This window comes from Takifugu rubripes, unplaced genomic scaffold (assembly GCF_901000725.2).
Source record: "Takifugu rubripes unplaced genomic scaffold, fTakRub1.2, whole genome shotgun sequence".
Taxonomy (NCBI): domain Eukaryota; kingdom Metazoa; phylum Chordata; class Actinopteri; order Tetraodontiformes; family Tetraodontidae; genus Takifugu; species Takifugu rubripes.
Window position 1 is genome coordinate 815,070 of NW_021821633.1, and position 16,655 is coordinate 831,724.

A 16,655-nucleotide genomic window follows, 5' to 3' on the forward strand; every position below is an offset into this window, starting at 1 on the left:
GCCTGATCCACTCAGCTGTGGGTCCAGCACCGCCCGTGGGATCCATACCAAGCAGGGCCCCTTCCAGTCTAAAGAGCTGCACTGGAAGAGTGAGCAGATTCTACCTGGTTTAATCCCAGCGGGAACCTAAAGGCAGCACCGAACCAATAAAGACAAAAGGGGAGGGGTCCTTCTCAGATGCTGGTGCAACGTCACGGGTTAGGGTTAGAGGGTTAGGGTTAGAGGGTTAGGGTTAGAGTTAGAGGGTTAGAGGGTTAGGGTTAGAGGGTTAGAGGGTTAGGGTTAGAGGGTTAGGGTTAGAGTTAGAGGGTTAGAGGGTTAGGGTTAGAGGGTTAGAGTTAGAGGGTTAGAGGGTTAGGGTTAGAGGGTTAGAGGGTTAGGGTTAGAGGGTTAGGGTTAGAGGGTTAGGGTTAGAGGGTTAGAGTTAGAGGGGTAGAGGGTTAGGGTTCGAGGGTTAGAGGGTTAGGGTTCGAGGGTTAGAGGGTTAGGGTTAGAGGGTTAGAGGGTTAGGGTTAGAGGGTTAGAGTTAGAGGGTTAGAGGGTTAGGGTTCGAGGGTTAGAGGGTTAGGGTTCGAGGGTTAGAGGGTTAGGGTTCGAGGGTTAGAGGGTTAGGGTTAGAGGGTTAGAGGGTTAGGGTTAGAGGGTTAGGGTTAGAGTTAGAGGGTTAGAGGGTTAGGGTTAGAGGGTTAGAGTTAGAGGGTTAGGGTTAGAGGTCAGGGTTAGAGGTTAGAGTTAGAGGGTTAGAGGGTTAGGGTTAGAGGGTCAGGGTTAGAGGGTTAGGGTTAAGGTTAGAGGGTTAGGGTTCGAGGGTTAGAGGGTTAGGGTTAGAGGGTTAGGGTTAGAGGGTTAGGGTTAAGGTTAGAGGGTTAGGGTTCGAGGGTTAGGGTTAAGGTTAGAGGGTTAGAGGGTTAGGGTTCGAGGTTAGGGTTAAGGTTAGAGGGTCAGGGTTAGGGTTAGAGGGTTAGGGTTAGAGGGTTTAGGGTTCGAGGTTAGGGTTAAGGTTAGAGGGTTAGAGGGTCAGGGTTAGAGGGTTAGGGTTCAAGGGTTAGGGTTAAGGTTAGAGGGTTAAAGGGTCGGGGTTAGAGGGTCAGGGTTAGAGGGGTTAGGGTTAAGGTTAGAGGGTTAGAGGGTTAGGGTCAGGGTTAGAGGGTTAGGGTTCGAGGGTTAGGGTTAAGGTTAGAGGGTTAGGGTCAGGGTTAGAGGGTTAGGGTTAAGGTTAGAGGGTTAGAAGGTTAGGGTTAAGGGTTAGAGGGTTAGGGTTAGGAGGGTTAGGGTTAGGAGGGTTAGGGTTAGAGGGTTAGGGGGTTAGGGTTAGAGGGTTAGGGTTAGGAGGGTTAGGGTTAGAGGGTTAGGGTTAGGGTTAGAGGGTTAGGGGGTTAGGGTTAGAGGGTTAGGGTTAGAGGGTTAAAGGGTTAAGGTTGAGGGTTAGGGTTAGAGGGTTAGGGTTAGAGGGGTTAAAGGGTTAAGGTTTGAGGGTTAGGGTTAGATGGTTAGGGGTTAGAGGGTTATGGTTAAGGGTTAGGGTTAGGGTTAGGGTTAGGATTAGGGTTCGAGGGTTAGGGTTAGGTCAGCTTTGAAGACCTTGGCCTTTGATTGGGATGCTTGGCTGCTGTCACATGACACATGATTGATGGTTGGGAAGGTTCCCACCCCATCGTTACTTTGCTCTCTGGTCCTCTGGCAGTAGCACAGGAGACGCTACAAATGCTGCTCGGCTCTGTCCTGAGGGTTGTGTGTGTGGGGGGGGGGGGGGGTGCTGATGCTCTCTGCTCTCTTGCTGACTGCTGTGCTGCATTTGTCTCCTCACTCAGACCTGGCAGAAGTGGAACCTAATATTTTCCTGAGGCCCTTCCTTGAAGTTGTCCGGTCTGAAGACCCACAGGCCCCATCACAGGCCTCGCGCTCACCTCAGTCAACAAGTTCCTCTCCTATGGGCTGATTGGTAAGACTTCTGATGGATTGATGTTTCCTTTGTTGTTTTGGTTCAACACCTTTGTGCCTATCTGTCTCCTGCCTGTGGATTATCCCAGAGATGTGGGTTTGACTGGAACAGTCCAAAGCTTGGAGACACATTTAATGGGTGTGAGGATGGGAATGGCCAGGTGATTGTAGGGAGCCACGGCAGTGATCCGGGGCAGAGCAGGCCCACCACAGGGCCCATCACATGGCCCACCACATGGCCCACCACAGGGCCCACCACAGGGCCCACCACATGGCCCACCACAGGGCCCACCTCATGGCCCACCACAGGGCCCACCTCATGGCCCACCACAGGGCCCACCACATGGCCCACCACAGGGCCCACCACAGAGTCCACCACAGGGCCCACCACAGGGCCCACCACAGGGACCACCTCATGGCCCACCACAGGGCCCACCACATGGGCCCTAGCCCGAGCCCTAACCCCTAACCCCAACACCCTAACCCCTAACCCCAACACCTAACCATAACTAACCCTGACCCTAGCCCTAGCCCCTAACCCTGACCCTAGCCCTAACCCTACCCCTAACCCTGACCCTGACCCTAGCCTAACCCCTAACCCCTAACCCTAGCCCTAACCCCTAACCCCTAACCACACTTAAACCAATGACACGCACCTGTTTTGCTTTATTGGTTTAAAGCAGAACTGATCACATCTTATTGATTAGGGTTAGGGTTGACAGTTTTCCATCCCAGTGTTTTCAGCCCGTCATTAGTGATGGGCTCGCTAATCCCCAAGCATTAGCTAGCATCCTGTGGTGTTCCGGACCCCTACAGACTGAGCCACTGCCGCCCACCAATTCTAACCAGACTTCACTTTATTAGAGATTGTGGAATTAGTCTCCCATTTTCATGATAACATGAGACATGTCTCGCCAAGAGCTGCTCCTGCACACAGCGCCATCTTCTGGTGTACAGGCCTTTTAGTTTGGAATGTTATTCTATAGTAGTGCTTCCTTATATTCTGTTTGGACTTTGTCCTTCGGGCTTCTGATTGTTCCAGTTATGAACTTGATGATGTGGCCTGACCTAACCCTAACCCTCCAGATGAGAGGAAACATCTAGTCTGCTGCAACAATGCCACCACCCCGGGAGGACACACATGGAATAGCGCCTGCTTATGTCTTCATCCTGAGCTTCTAAAGTCTTCCCGCTGTCGCAGAGATGATCCCAAAGCAGTGTTCCTGAAAGCTGGCCTGCTTCCATCCTGGCAGGAACTGAAGACAGACACCCATGAAGCTCTTCTTCTTTAGTTTCTGGAGCAGTGAGAAGCTCAACAGCATCAGTCCAGCTGTTCTGGCGTCCCGCGCCTTCGCCGCTCGCCTCCTCTCTCTACCGCCTTAGTCCCACGTTTGGATTTGTCTTTTTCAAAAGGTCTCCGTGCTGGTCGTGGGAGCCTGTGGCACGCGTTACCGCCTCAGCATCAGGTCGCTCCTCTCAGATTATGTGGGACCCAGCTACCTGCTGCCACCTACTGCAGGGAAGGGCATAGCCTCTCCACATGGGCCGCTCCGGGTGTCCTTCACACCAATGAAGTCAAATGAGAGCATTTGTGATGACGCACCTCACGAGTGCGGTAGACCACCACTTTCAGGGTAGAAAGATATTGTGGTCTTGTGCCTTTTCCTTGTTCCTGTGCTGCTTCCCGGCCTTTGAGCACCTTCCAGTCTGACCTCCCGCTCACGGGGAGCGGGAAGTCTGCCCAGGGTCTGGTGTCCAAGCAGATCTCTGAGAGATGATCCTTTCTTATGTCAGCTGATAAATCTTGAGACAGGTGAGCGGCTGTCCTGAGCAGCAGAGGGCCAGCACATTAGCACGTTAGCTAAACCCATCCTAACTTTAACCCTCAGCCAACCCTGAGTTGTGTTCCATTTTCTACCTCTGCGTGTGGTGTACACGGGCTGCTGCTTTGTTTAAGGTCCTGATAGTTAGACAGTAGATCCATGTCTTCATCTCTTGGCCTGTGCTCCTCCCTCCACCCATTAGCTAATGACCTGTTGCTCCTCAGGCTGATGGGAATGGGAAGCCCGGGAGGCTGCCGGCTAAGAGCTGCTTTCCCTCTCAGCTTTCAAAAACACCGGCTCCTGTTGCTCGGACAGCAACTTTGTCCCACCATTCTTCCAACAAAAAGCCACAGCTGGTCACGAGATCCCAGGGTCTGCTGCTCAGGCTGGACGGGCAGTATCGCATTTCTGTGAGCAGTTTTCCTTTGGATTCATGTGGCCGTTCCCAGCCCTCACACGGAGCGGGACGTTCTACACTTCCACCAAAGATTTAGTCAAATTCCAGAGGTGACTGACAGAGAACATGTCCAGTTCAGGCAGCACAGGTCTTGTTCTTCAGTGTCAGTCTCCTCTTGAAGGCCTCAAAGACACAGAGAAAATAGTTGTTTTGGTTGTAAAAACCAACTGAAGCCAGTAATCGGAGCCTTGACCTTCAGCTCCGGATGCCCCGTTGTTCTTCCTCATTTTGATGACCTCCTGGATGTGGAGAAGCAGCGGCTCCCCTGGGTGACCAAGCTTCTCACCCTATCTCTGAGGGTTAGGGTGAGGGCTGCCCCACCACCCCCTGGAATCCCCTAACCCTAACCCTAACCCTGCTCCTAACCCTAACCCTGGAATCCCCTAACCCTAACCCTAACCCTGGAATCCCTAACCCTAACCCTGGAATCCCCTAACCCTAACCCTAACCCTGGAATCCCCTAACCCTAACCCTGCTCCAACCCTAACCCTAACCCCTAACCCTAACCCGATACCCTAACCCTAACCCTAACCTGCTCCTAACCCTAACCCTGGAATCCCCTAACCCTAACCCTAACCCTGGAATCCCCTAACCCAACCTGGAATCCCCTAACCCTAACCCTGGAATCCCCTAACCCTAACCCTAACCCTGGAATCCCCTAACCCTAACCCTGGAATCCCCTAACCCTAACCCTGGAATCCCCTAACCCTAACCCTAACCCTGGAATCCCCTAACCCTGGAATCCCCTAACCCTAACCCTCAGGAGAGGGGGAGGGGCCACCGTTTGGGTTTGAGCCATTTTAACAGCCGTGGCTGTTTCAGGTGGTGGGAGGGACACAACCAAGCTAATATGGCTACAAAGGTGCTATAGCTGTGCCATTTATATTTAAAAAGCCAAACAGCGACTCGGGAAAAGATGGGTGTCGGCGGATACTTCAAATCAAACGCTGGGACGGGATGTGATCTTCCACCTTTCATTCATAACGGCTTCATCTCTTCACAGATGCACAGCACGACGCCGCTGCAGAGGCCATTGAGAACATGGCCGACGCCGTCACACACGCTAGATTTGTTGGAACGGACCCCGCTAGCGATGAAGTCGTCCTCATGAAAATCCTGCAGGTGCGTGAAGGCCTGGAGCTGCTGCTCTCCAGTCACAGGAGGTTCCAGAGCAGCTCTTGATGCTGCTCTGCAGGCTTCTTTCAGATGATGAGGAGTGAATCTCTCAGCGGTTCTAGACATTTGAACAGGACAGCATCAGTCTGGAATAATGAGCGAGACAAGCGTTTAGATAGCAACTCTCAGCTCCCAGAGCCTTGCAGAGGATCGGATGCATCAAAGAAGTCTTGGATCCAGTGTAGCAGAACCTCTAGTGACCCCTGATGAAACCTGTCCCACATCAGGAGCCGGGGTGTGCAGAGCCAGGGGTGCACGAGCCAGAGCACCCTACCGGCGTCTTCTTCAACACTATGCTGTTCTGTTTCAGGTCTTGAGGACTCTTCTGCTCACACCTGTTGGAGCTCACCTCACCAATGAGTCTGTGTGTGAGATCATGCAGTCCTGCTTCAGAATCTGTTTCGAGATGCGGCTCAGTGGTGAGTAGCACTGCTCCCAACCCTGCTCCTAACCCTAACCCCTGCTCCTAACCCTAACCCCTGCTCCTAACCCCAACCCTGCCCCTAACCCTAACCCCTGCTCCTAACCCTAACCCCTGCTCCTAACCCCAACCCTGCTCCTAACCCCAACCCTGCTCCTAACCCCAACCCTGCTCCTAACCCTAACCCCTGCTCCTAACCCCAACCCTGCTCCTAACCCCAACCCTGCTCCTAACCCTAACCCCTGCTCCTAACCCTAACCCCTGCTCCTAACCCCAACCCTGCTCCTAACCCTAACCCCTGCTCCTAACCCCAACCCTGCTACTAACCCCAACCCTGCTCCTAACCCCTAACCCCTGCTCTAACCCAACCCTGCTCCTAACCCCAACCTGCTCCTAACCCCAACCCTGCTCCTAACCCCAACCCTGCTCCTAACCCTAACCCCTGCTCCTAACCCCAACCCTGCTCCTAACCCTAACCCCTGCTCCTAACCCTAACCCCTGCTCCTAACCCTAACCCCGCTCCTAACCCTAACCCCTGCTCCTAACCCTAACCCCTGCTCCTAACCCTGACCCCTGCTCCTAACCCCAACCCTGCTCCTAACCCTAACCCCAACCCTGCTCCCAACCCTGCTCCTAACCCCAACCCTGCTCCTAACCCTAACCCCTGCTCCTAACCCCAACCCTGCTCCTAACCCTAACCCCTGCTCCTAACCCTAACCCCTGCTCCTAACCCCAACCCTGCTCCTAACCTAACCCCAACCCTGCTCCTAACCCTAACCCCAACCCTGCTCCTACCCCAACCCTGCTCCTAACCCTAACCCCAACCCTGCTCCTAACCCCAACCCTGCTCCTAACCCTAACCCCTGCTCCTAACCCTAACCCCTGCTTCTAACCCTAACCCCTGCTCCTAACCCTAACCCCTGCTCCTAACCCTAACCCCTGCTCCTAACCCTAACCCCTGCTCCTAACCCTAACCCCTGCTCCTAACCCTAACCCCATCTCCTAACCCTAACCCCATCTCCTAACCCTAACCCTGCTCCTAACCCTAACCCCATCTCCTAACCCTAACCCCATCTCCTAACCCTAACCCTGCTCCTAACCCTAACCCCTGCTCCTAACCCTAACCCCTGCTCCTAACCCTAACCCCTGCTCCTAACCCTAACCCTAAACCCTAACCCTAACCCTGCTCCTAACCCTAACCTAACCGCTGCTCCTAACCCTAACCCTAACCTGCTCCTAACCCTAACCCCTGCTCCTAACCTAACCCTAACCCTAACCCTGCTCCTAACCTAACCTAACCCTAACCTGCTCCTAACCCTAACCCTAACTCCAACCCAACCCCTGCTCCTAACCCTAACCCCTGCTCCTAACGCTAACCCTGCTCCTAACCCTAACCTACCCCTAACCTAACCCTAACCCTGCTCCTAACCCAACCCTAACCCTAACCCTGCTCCTAAACCTAACCCTGCTCCTAACCCTAACCCCTGTTCCTAACCCTAACCCTAACCCCTGCTCCTAACCCTAACCCTAACCCTGCTCCTAAACCTAACCCCTGCTCCTAACCCTAACCCTGCTCCTAACCCTAACCCTGCTCCTAACCCTGCTCCTAACCCTAACCCTGCTCCTAACCCTAACCCTGCTCCTAACCCTACCCTGCTCCTAACCCTGCTCCTAACCCTAACCCTGCTCCTAACCCTAACCCTGCTCCTACCCTAACCTACCCCTAACCTAACCTAACCCTGCTCCTAACCCTAACCCTGCTCCTAACCCTAACCCTGCTCCTAACCCTAACCTACCCCTAACCTAACCCTAACCCTGCTCCTAACCCTAACCCTGCTCCTAACCCTAACCCCATCTCCTAACCCTAACCCCATCTCCTAACCCTAACCCTGCTCCTAACCCTAACCCTGCTCCTAACCCTAACCCCTGCTCCTAACCCTAACCCTGCTCCTAACCTAACCCTAACCCCTGCTCCTAACCCTAACCCTAACCGCTGCTCCTAACCCTAACCCTAACCCTGCTCCTAACCCTAACCTACCCCTAACCTAACCCTAACCTGCTCCTACCCTAACCCTGCTCCTAACCCTAACCCTTCCCTTACATAAGTTAAACCATTTGAAGCTGAGTGACAAGATGAAAAATCTAGATGAGAACTTTACCTGTTAGGGTTAGGGTTGGGCTACAAATGAGTAAATCAGTTGCTTCTCCGGGTCTCAGAAGCAGTTCCAACAGGAATGCCAGGCACTTGCAATCCTTGTCCTAACGGAATACCTGAGCCCCCCTTCCCGTAGTGTTTTAGAATTACCCAACTTCCAAGTGGAGAACATTGTTGGAAGATAAGGAACATGGAAGCTACCTGGAGGGCAGAACGTCTTCTTGGTGGCACCTTTGTCCTCTCTTATGGAGCTGGGTGGCAAGCACAGTTCCTCCTGTCCTCCTACATCAAAGAACCCTAGCTAGGCCCAGATGGAGGAGCTGGAGAACAAGCCCAGTAAAGACCTAGACTGGGGGTCACAGCTCTGCCGGGCTTGGACCTGAGATCCGTCTTTAGGCCGTGACTGTGGAAGGAGCTGACACTGATCGAGGGGTTGAGGCCCATCAACCTGCCCGGCCCCTCAAAAGCAGAAGGTCCAGACGGTCCTCCAGCCGCCTGCGGCCTGTTGGTGGCTGGTGGTTGGTGGCTGGGAGCTGCGACCATGACATGGTCTTTCTGCGCGATCTCTTCAGCCAAGCTCTCGTTCTCTGCTTGTCTTTGTGGGTTTCTTTCTCTTTGCTTCTGAGATTGTTTTGACTGTGTCCACAGAGCTCCTCAGGAAATCGGCTGAACATACCCTGGTAGACATGGTGCAGCTACTCTTCTCCAGGTAAAGGCCTCTTTAGTTCTGTGGAAACTCCTCAACTCGCTTTAGCTATGTGCTCCAGGCCAGGCGCATGCAGACCATGGGACCAGCTTCACAGTCTGCATGAGGATCAGGCTGGTGCCTGTTGGACCTGGGCTGAGAACCACAGGGTTCCGGTTCCAGCCCAGGGCCGACACAGAACAGGGAAGGAGTTCTGGTAGTTGGGGAGGTGCAGACAGAACACCTTCAGAGCAGGTACCCTTGAGCAAGGCACTGAACCCTCCAATGCTCATAGGGCCCTGCCATGAACTGACCCATCCGGGGGGGGGGGGGGGACTGCAGCTTAACACGAAAGATAGGGGCTAGCAGACGGCATTTTGAGTTCTGTGGCAAAACACTTGTTTGGATTTGCTCTTTTAATAGAAATCTGAAGATGGTGGGCTCAAACCTGGGTTAGGGTTAGGGTTAGCCAACCGGTTGGGTTAGCCAACCAGTTAGGGTTAGGGTTAGCCAACCAGTTAGGGTTAGCCAACTGGTTAGGGTTAGCCAACCGGTTAGGGTTAGCCAATCAGTTGGGTTAGCCAACCAGTTAGGTTAGGGTTAGCCAACCAGTTAGGGTTAGCAACTGGTTAGGGTTAGCCAACCGGTTAGGGTTAGCCAATCAGTTGGGTTAGCCAACCAGTTAGGGTTAGGGTTAGCCAACCAGTTAGGGTTAGCCAACCAGTTGGGTTAGCCAACCAGTTAGGGTTAGGGTTAGCCAACCGTTAGGGTTAGCCAACCAGTTGGTTAGCCAACCAGTTAGGGTTAGGGTTAGCCAACCGGGTTAGGGTTAGCCAACCAGTTGGGTTAGCCAACCAGTTAGGGTTAGGGTTAGCCAACCAGTTAGGGTTAGCCAACTGGTTAGGGTTAGCCAACCGGTTTAGGGTTAGCCAATCAGTTGGGTTAGCCAACCAGTTAGGGTTAGGTTAGCCAACCAGTTAGGGTTAGCCAACCAGTTGGGTTAGCCAACCAGTTAGGGTTAGGGTTAGCCAACCAGTTAGGGTTAGCCAACCAGTTGGGTTAGCCAACCAGTTAGGGTTAGGGTTAGCCAACCGGTTAGGGTTAGCCAACCAGTTGGGTTAGCCAACCAGTTAGGGTTAGGGTTAGCCAACCAGTTAGGGTTAGCCAACTGGTTAGGGTTAGCCAACCGGTTAGGGTTAGCCAATCAGTTAGGGTTAGGGTTAGCCAACCGGTTAGGGTTAGGGTTAGCCAACCAGTTAGGGTTAGGGTTAGCCAACTGGTTAGGGTTAGCCAATCAGTTAGGGTTAGGGTTAGCCAACCGGTTAGGGTTAGGGTTAGCCAACCGGTTAGGGTTAGCCAACCAGTTAGGGTTAGGGTTAGCCAACCGGTTAGGGTTAGGGTTAGCCAACTGGTTAGGTTAGGGTTAGCCAACCGGTTACGGTTAGCCAACCTGTTAGGGTTAGGGTTAGCCAACCGGTTAGGGTTAGCCGACCGGTTAGGGTTAGCCAACCGGTTACGGTTAGCCAACCGGTTAGGGTTAGGGTAGCCAACGGTTAGGGTTAGCCAACAGTTAGGTTAGGGTTAGCCAACCGGTTAGGGTTAGGGTTAGCCAACTGGTTACGGTTAGCCAACCGGTTAGGGTTAGGGTTAGCCAACCGGTTAGGGTTAGCCAACCGGTTAGGGTTAGGGTTAGCCAACCGGTTAGGGTTAGCCAACCGGTTAGGGTTAGCCAACTGGTTAGGGTTAGCCAACCGGTTAGGGTTAGGGTTAGCCAACTGGTTAGGGTTAGGGTTAGCCAACCGGTTAGGGTTAGGGTTAGCCAACCGGTTACGGTTAGCCAACCGGTTAGGGTTAGGGTTAGCCAACCGGTTAGGGTTAGCCGACCGGTTAGGGTTAGCCAACCGGTTAGGGTTAGGGTTAGCCAACCGGTTACGGTTAGCCAACCGGTTAGGGTTAGGGTTAGCCAACTGGTTAGGGTTAGCCAATCAGTTAGGGTTAGGGTTAGCCAACCGGTTAGGGTTAGGGTTAGCCAACCGGTTAGGGTTAGGGTTAGCCAACCGGTTACGGTTAGCCAACCGGTTAGGGTTAGGGTTAGCCAACCGGTTAGGGTTAGCCAAACAGTTAGGGTTAGGGTTAGCCAACCGGTTAGGGTTAGGGTTAGCCAACTGGTTAGGGTTAGGGTTAGCCAACCGGTTAGGGTTAGGGTTAGCCAACCGGTTACGGTTAGCCAACCGTTAGGGTTAGGGTTAGCCAACCGGTTATGGGTTAGGGTTAGCCGACCGGTTAGGGTTAGCCAACCGGTTAGGGTTAGGTTAGCCAACCGGTTACGGTTAGCCAACCGGTTAGCGTTAATTATTAATTCTGTTTTAACTTCCTTTGTCTTTTAGATTACCACAGTTCAAAGAGGAGGCCAAGAGTTCTGTGGGGGCCAACATGAAGAAGGTAAGGGCCATGAATGCTCCAACCTGTTCCGTTCTGGTGGCTCCCTGTTGGATGTGGCGTCCATCACGGTTTGCATGCGTTCACCTGTGTCTCTTCTCCTATCTGAGGGTAACGCCAGCGTGAACAGACGTGTAGCACTCTGGTGAAGATAACTCTCCCAGGGTGGGCTTTCTTCAGGTTCCTCTGATGGAACCAGGGTTGAGGCTCATGCTTTCATGTCCTCCGTCACCTTTCAGCTTCTCTTTGGTCACCTGAGAAAGCGACGACTGTCCGAGTCTTTGTGATGTTGATGATGGTGCTGTTGGCCCCGCTGGAGTCCAACCTTCTCCACAGGCTCCATATCAACATCTTCTTCATGTTTCTGGCTTGTTGCTCCTCATCAGCAATGACAACCAGAAGATTTGTGGAGCAGTTCTTGTCCAGTCCAGGATGAGCATTTCCAGCAGTGCTAGCTTAGCATCTCCATCCAGTCAGGTTTCTTCTCTCCCAGTCTTATTTCTACACACCTCAGAAGAATGAAATGCTAAAATGTGTAATTGTGAGTGAAGCTTCTCAGCCAAAGTAGAAGGTGGCCACCAACCAAAGGTCACACACTCCTAATGTGGGCGGAGCCTGCTCAGCTGCGGTCAGGACACACCCCCTCCAGCTCTGAAGGTCACCACTGTTCTTCCCATCATTCATCTCCCTCCCTGTAGTGATGATGGCAGAGTCAGACCTTCTCCAGCACGTCCCAAAGCTTCTCAGGGGGGGTGAGGTCTGGACTCTGGGGGCCCGTCCATGTGTGAAATGATGTCTCATCAAACCTCTCACTATCTGAGCCCCAGGAATCCTGGAAGTCTCATCTTGGAATATGCCCACATCATCAGGGAAGAGAATGTTGCTGAACTGGACCTGAGGACCTGCAGGCAGCCCCAGATCAGAGCTCTGCCCCCCAGGCTGGTCCAGTAGACACCATGATGGGAGCATGGGTTCATCGGCCTCTCTTCCTACCCCTCACTCTGGACCTGGGTCACTCTGGAACAGGGTCACTCTGGACCCGGGTCACTCTGGACCCATCAGACCCCGTGACCTTCTTCCATGCTCCAGAGCCTTTATGCCCCCCAGCAGACCCCTGATCAGCCTCTCTGATCACTGCTTCTCTGAAGGCTCCACAGCTCTTCAGTCCCTCCACATTGTGCATGTGGAGATGTTCCAACTCTCACTATTCACCACAGTCCTGAGCTCCACTGGTGCTCTTCTACCCTCTGAGTGCACCAGACCTTCATTCAGGGCTGGTTCCCCACTGTCCTCCCACCTTTGAATAATGGACATTTGGACAGTTCTGTACAGTTTTAGGAGATGTTTCTCCTGCTGGATGCAGGACAATGATGGGCCTCTCCCCATAAGCACCACCATCTTCTCCCCCCCCCCACTGGGAGCTAGCTTCTCTCAGGTGGAGACTTTTGGGCCAGGCTGAGTAGAAGTGAGGATGTCTCCTGTAAAGACCAGTTGAGGGTCCTGAGAAGCCCATTTTGATGTTTAAAGCTGGACGTGAGCATGAATCTCTTGGCTGACAGCAGGTTCTGCAGCGTGTGTTCTTGTGAGTCCTCCACTGTGTTCTGCTCATCCTGGTTGGAACCTTTCCCACTTTTCCACGTGTTGGACTGTGTTCCCGGTGCTTTTGGACTCCTGCATGCTTCGGGTCTCCCTGCTCCTCAGCTAGCTGCATGTGGTGTGGATGGAGCCCTTCCTGCTTGTGCACGTGCGTGTGCATTTGAGCTTGCTTTGCTGGACTCTCTGCTGACATGTGTCCCTCACTAATCCCGGGTATCTGCCCACCCTTCTCTTCTGAGGCCTCCAATATCTTATGGAAAAACAAACGAGTGCAGGTAAGGACGATGGCTGTGTGTTCCCCCTCTCTCCTAGCTCCTTAGTCTCTACCCACCATCAGCAGGAGCCACGCTGGCCTGTGTGGGACTCCATCTGGACCTCCTGAAGCCTGTCAGAACCGGGCCGGACTCAGCGTGGGCCTGCCCCTGCTTTATGGCACCAACCCGGGGCACTTGCCTCACAGCTTTTGCATAATAGGGTGTAGAATTCAGAGATAACGTAGCTCTTGATCTGGCAGGTGTCCCGCTGCCAGATATGACAGAACAGATGGAATAGCTGAGTGCACTAGTCAAACAGAGGACAAAGGACACGAGGACAGCCTGCTCACACATCCAGGCAGAAGAATGTGGGCACAAGAAAGCTCTAATGCTGCTCCAATGGCAGTGGGGTCGCTCACTGGCTTCACTCATGCTAGCTTATGACTTCCTGCTGCCCTGTTTGACACCATCCTTCAGAAGGAAAATGCTAGCTGCTAGCTGGAGCCTGCAGAGCTAACTCTTGGCGTTGCCTGTAGCGACTCTAAAGGGTGCAGTTCTGTTGTCACATTCAGCAGTTGTTGGATGATGTTCTAGCATGGTTGTGTCTTCAACAGCTCCGTTCACCTTCTTCCTCTGCTCTTGTGTGCCAGTTAAAGATGCGAGCCGGTGGGATGAGCGAGTCGTCTAAGTGGAAGATAGCAGAAACGCTCCCCCAGGCCGCCGCGGCATTTGGTGCGAAGTCCCTCTGGTCAGATGGAGGCAGCACAGTCCAGCACCCTCAGCAACAACAACCTGTCGGGTAACGAGCCCCCTCTCAAACCACCGGGGCTTTTGCTGCCTGGTGTCCAACGGCTGTGCTTCTCCCCACGTAGGAGGGGTCCCCTTCATTGAGCACGGCTCGGCCACCCCCAGCCTACCTCCTTCACAAAGTGCTGGCTCATCCATTTCTAGTCCTACAACTACGGACAGTGGCCTGGAAACAGGTTCCAAAGCCACCTCCAGGGAAGACCTCTCTGACCTGGACCAGTGTGGTTCCTCTGCAGTCAGCCCCAACAGAGCTGCTCCTCTTCCTGGGACGGAGCCTGGCTCTCCAGGCGCACAGGTACCCTCTGGACTCACACACCAATCAGAACCTCCTGCCCCTTCCTCCCACTGCCAGCTCTCTTCTCTCCCTGATTTCGCTCTAGTCTGAGGGCCGGCGTGTTCCGTCAGCTTCAGCTTCGGTGGAGTCCATCCCAGAGGTTCTGGAAGACAAAGACTCTCTGAGAGAGCAGGTGGACAGTAGCTCGGTCATGACATGGACTATGTGAACCCCCGCGGAGTCCGGTTCACCCAGTCCACACCAGAGAGACGGTAACACCCTGATCTCACAAGAGTGTATGCACACAACGCTGTGTGTGTAGCCTGGGGGGCTAACCCTAACCCTAACATGTGTCCTTGCTCCCTTCAGGCTCCTCCCTCCTTCCCTATGGCTTCCCTGTCTCAGAGAGCTTTTCCGCTTCCTGATTTCTCTTCACCAATCCCCACGATCGCCACAACAAACGACGCCATGATGCACATGGGCCTGCAAGCTTTTAACGGTTGCACTGGAGTCGGGACACACGCCAACTGTGCGTCGCTGCTGGTGCTGGTCAAGGATGAGCTGTGCAGACACCTGCTCCAGGTAAAGCCCTGCTGGTGCAGACACCTGCTCCGGTAAAGCCCCGCTGGTGCAGACACCTGCTCCAGGTAAAGCCCGCTGGTGCAGACACCTGCTCCAGGTAAAGCCCATGCTGGTGGCTGACACCTGCTCCAGGTAAAGCCCTGCTGGTGCTGACACCTGCTACCAGGTAAAGCCCTGCTGGTGCGGACACCTGCTCCAGGTAAAGCCACGCTGGTGCTGACACCTGCTCCAGGTAAAGCCCTGCTGGTGCAGACACCTGCTCCAGGTAAAGCCTGCTGGTGCAGACACCTGCTCCAGGTAAAGCCCTGCTGGTGCTGACACCTGCTCCAGGTAAAGCCCTGCTGGTGCTGACACCTGCTCCAGGTAAAGCCCCGCTGGTGCAAGACACTGCTCCAGGTAAAGCCCTGCTGGTGCAGACACCTGCTCCAGGTAAAGCCCCGCTGGTGCAGACACCTGCTCCAGGGTAAAGCCCTGCTGGTGCTGACACCTGCTCCAGGTAAAGCCCTGCTGGTGCTGACACCTGCTCCAGGTAAAGCCCTGCTGGTGCAGACACCTGCTCCAGGTAAAGCCCTGCTGGTGCTGACACCTGCTCCAGGGTAAAGCCCCGCTGGTGCAGACACCTGCTCCAGGTAAAGCCCTGCTGGTGCTGACACCTGCTCCAGGTAAAGCCCTGCTCCAGTAAAGCCCTGCTGGTGCAGACACCTGCTCCAGGTAAAGCCCCGCTGGTGCGGACACCTGCTCCAGGTAAAGCCCGCTGGTGCGGACACCTGCTCCAGGTAAAACCCTGCTGGTGCAGACACCTGCTCCAGGTAAAGCCCCGCTGGTGCGGACACCTGCTCCAGGTAAAGCCCCGCTGGTGCGGACACCTGCTCCAGGTAAAGCCCCGCTGGTGCGGACACCTGCTCCAGGTAAAACCCCGCTGGTGCAGACACCTGCTCCAGGTAAAGCCCTGCTGGTGCAGACACCTGCTCCAGGTAAAGCCCCGCTGTGCAGACACCTGCCTCCAGGTAAAGCCCCGCTGGTGCAGACACCTGCTCCAGGTAAAGCCCTGCTGGTGCGTGACACCTGCTCCAGGTAAAAGCCCTGCTGGTGCTGACACCTGCTCCAGGTAAAGCCCTGCTGGTGCGGACACCTGCTCCAGGTAAAGCCCCGCTGGTGCTGACACCTGCTCCAGGTAAAGCCCTGCTGGTGCAGACACCTGCTCCAGGTAAAGCCCTGCTGGTGCAGACACCTGCTCCAGGTAAAGCCCTGCTGGTGCTGACACCTGCTCCAGGTAAAGCCCTGCTGGTGCTGACACCTGCTCCAGGTAAAGCCCCGCTGGTGCAGACACCTGCTCCAGGTAAAGCCCTGCTGGTGCAGACACCTGCTCCAGGTAAAGCCCCGCTGGTGCAGACACCTGCTCCAGGTAAAGCCCTGCTGGTGCTGACACCTGCTCCAGGTAAAGCCCTGCTGGTGCTGACACCTGCTCCAGGTAAAGCCCTGCTGGTGCAGACACCTGCTCCAGGTAAAGCCCTGCTGGTGCTGACACCTGCTCCAGGTAAAGCCCCGCTGGTGCAGACACCTGCTCCAGGTAAAGCCCTGCTGGTGCTGACACCTGCTCCAGGTAAAGCCCTGCTCCAGGTAAAGCCCTGCTGGTGCAGACACCTGCTCCAGGTAAAGCCCCGCTGGTGCGGACACCTGCTCCAGGTAAAGCCCCGCTGGTGCGGACACCTGCTCCAGGTAAAACCCTGCTGGTGCAGACACCTGCTCCAGGTAAAGCCCCGCTGGTGCGGACACCTGCTCCAGGTAAAGCCCTGCTGGTGCGGACACCTTGCTCCAGGTAAAGCCCCGCTGTGCGACACCTGCTCCAGGTAAAACCCGCTGGTGCAGACACCTGCTCCAGGTAAAGCCCTGCTGGTGCAGACACCTGCTCCAGGTAAAGCCCCGCTGGTGCGGACACCTGCTCCAGGTAAAGCCCTGCTGGTGCGGACACCTGCTCCAGGTAAAGCCCTGCTGGTGCAGACACCTGCTCCAGGTAAAGCCCTGCTGGTGCGGACACCTGCTCC

General features: G+C 54.6%; 1 pseudogene; it reads left to right on the plus strand.

Moving 5' to 3' along the window:
* Positions 1-16,655, plus strand: part of LOC115248342 (Golgi-specific brefeldin A-resistance guanine nucleotide exchange factor 1-like) — a 60,308-nt pseudogene that overhangs the window by 26,651 nt on the left and 17,002 nt on the right.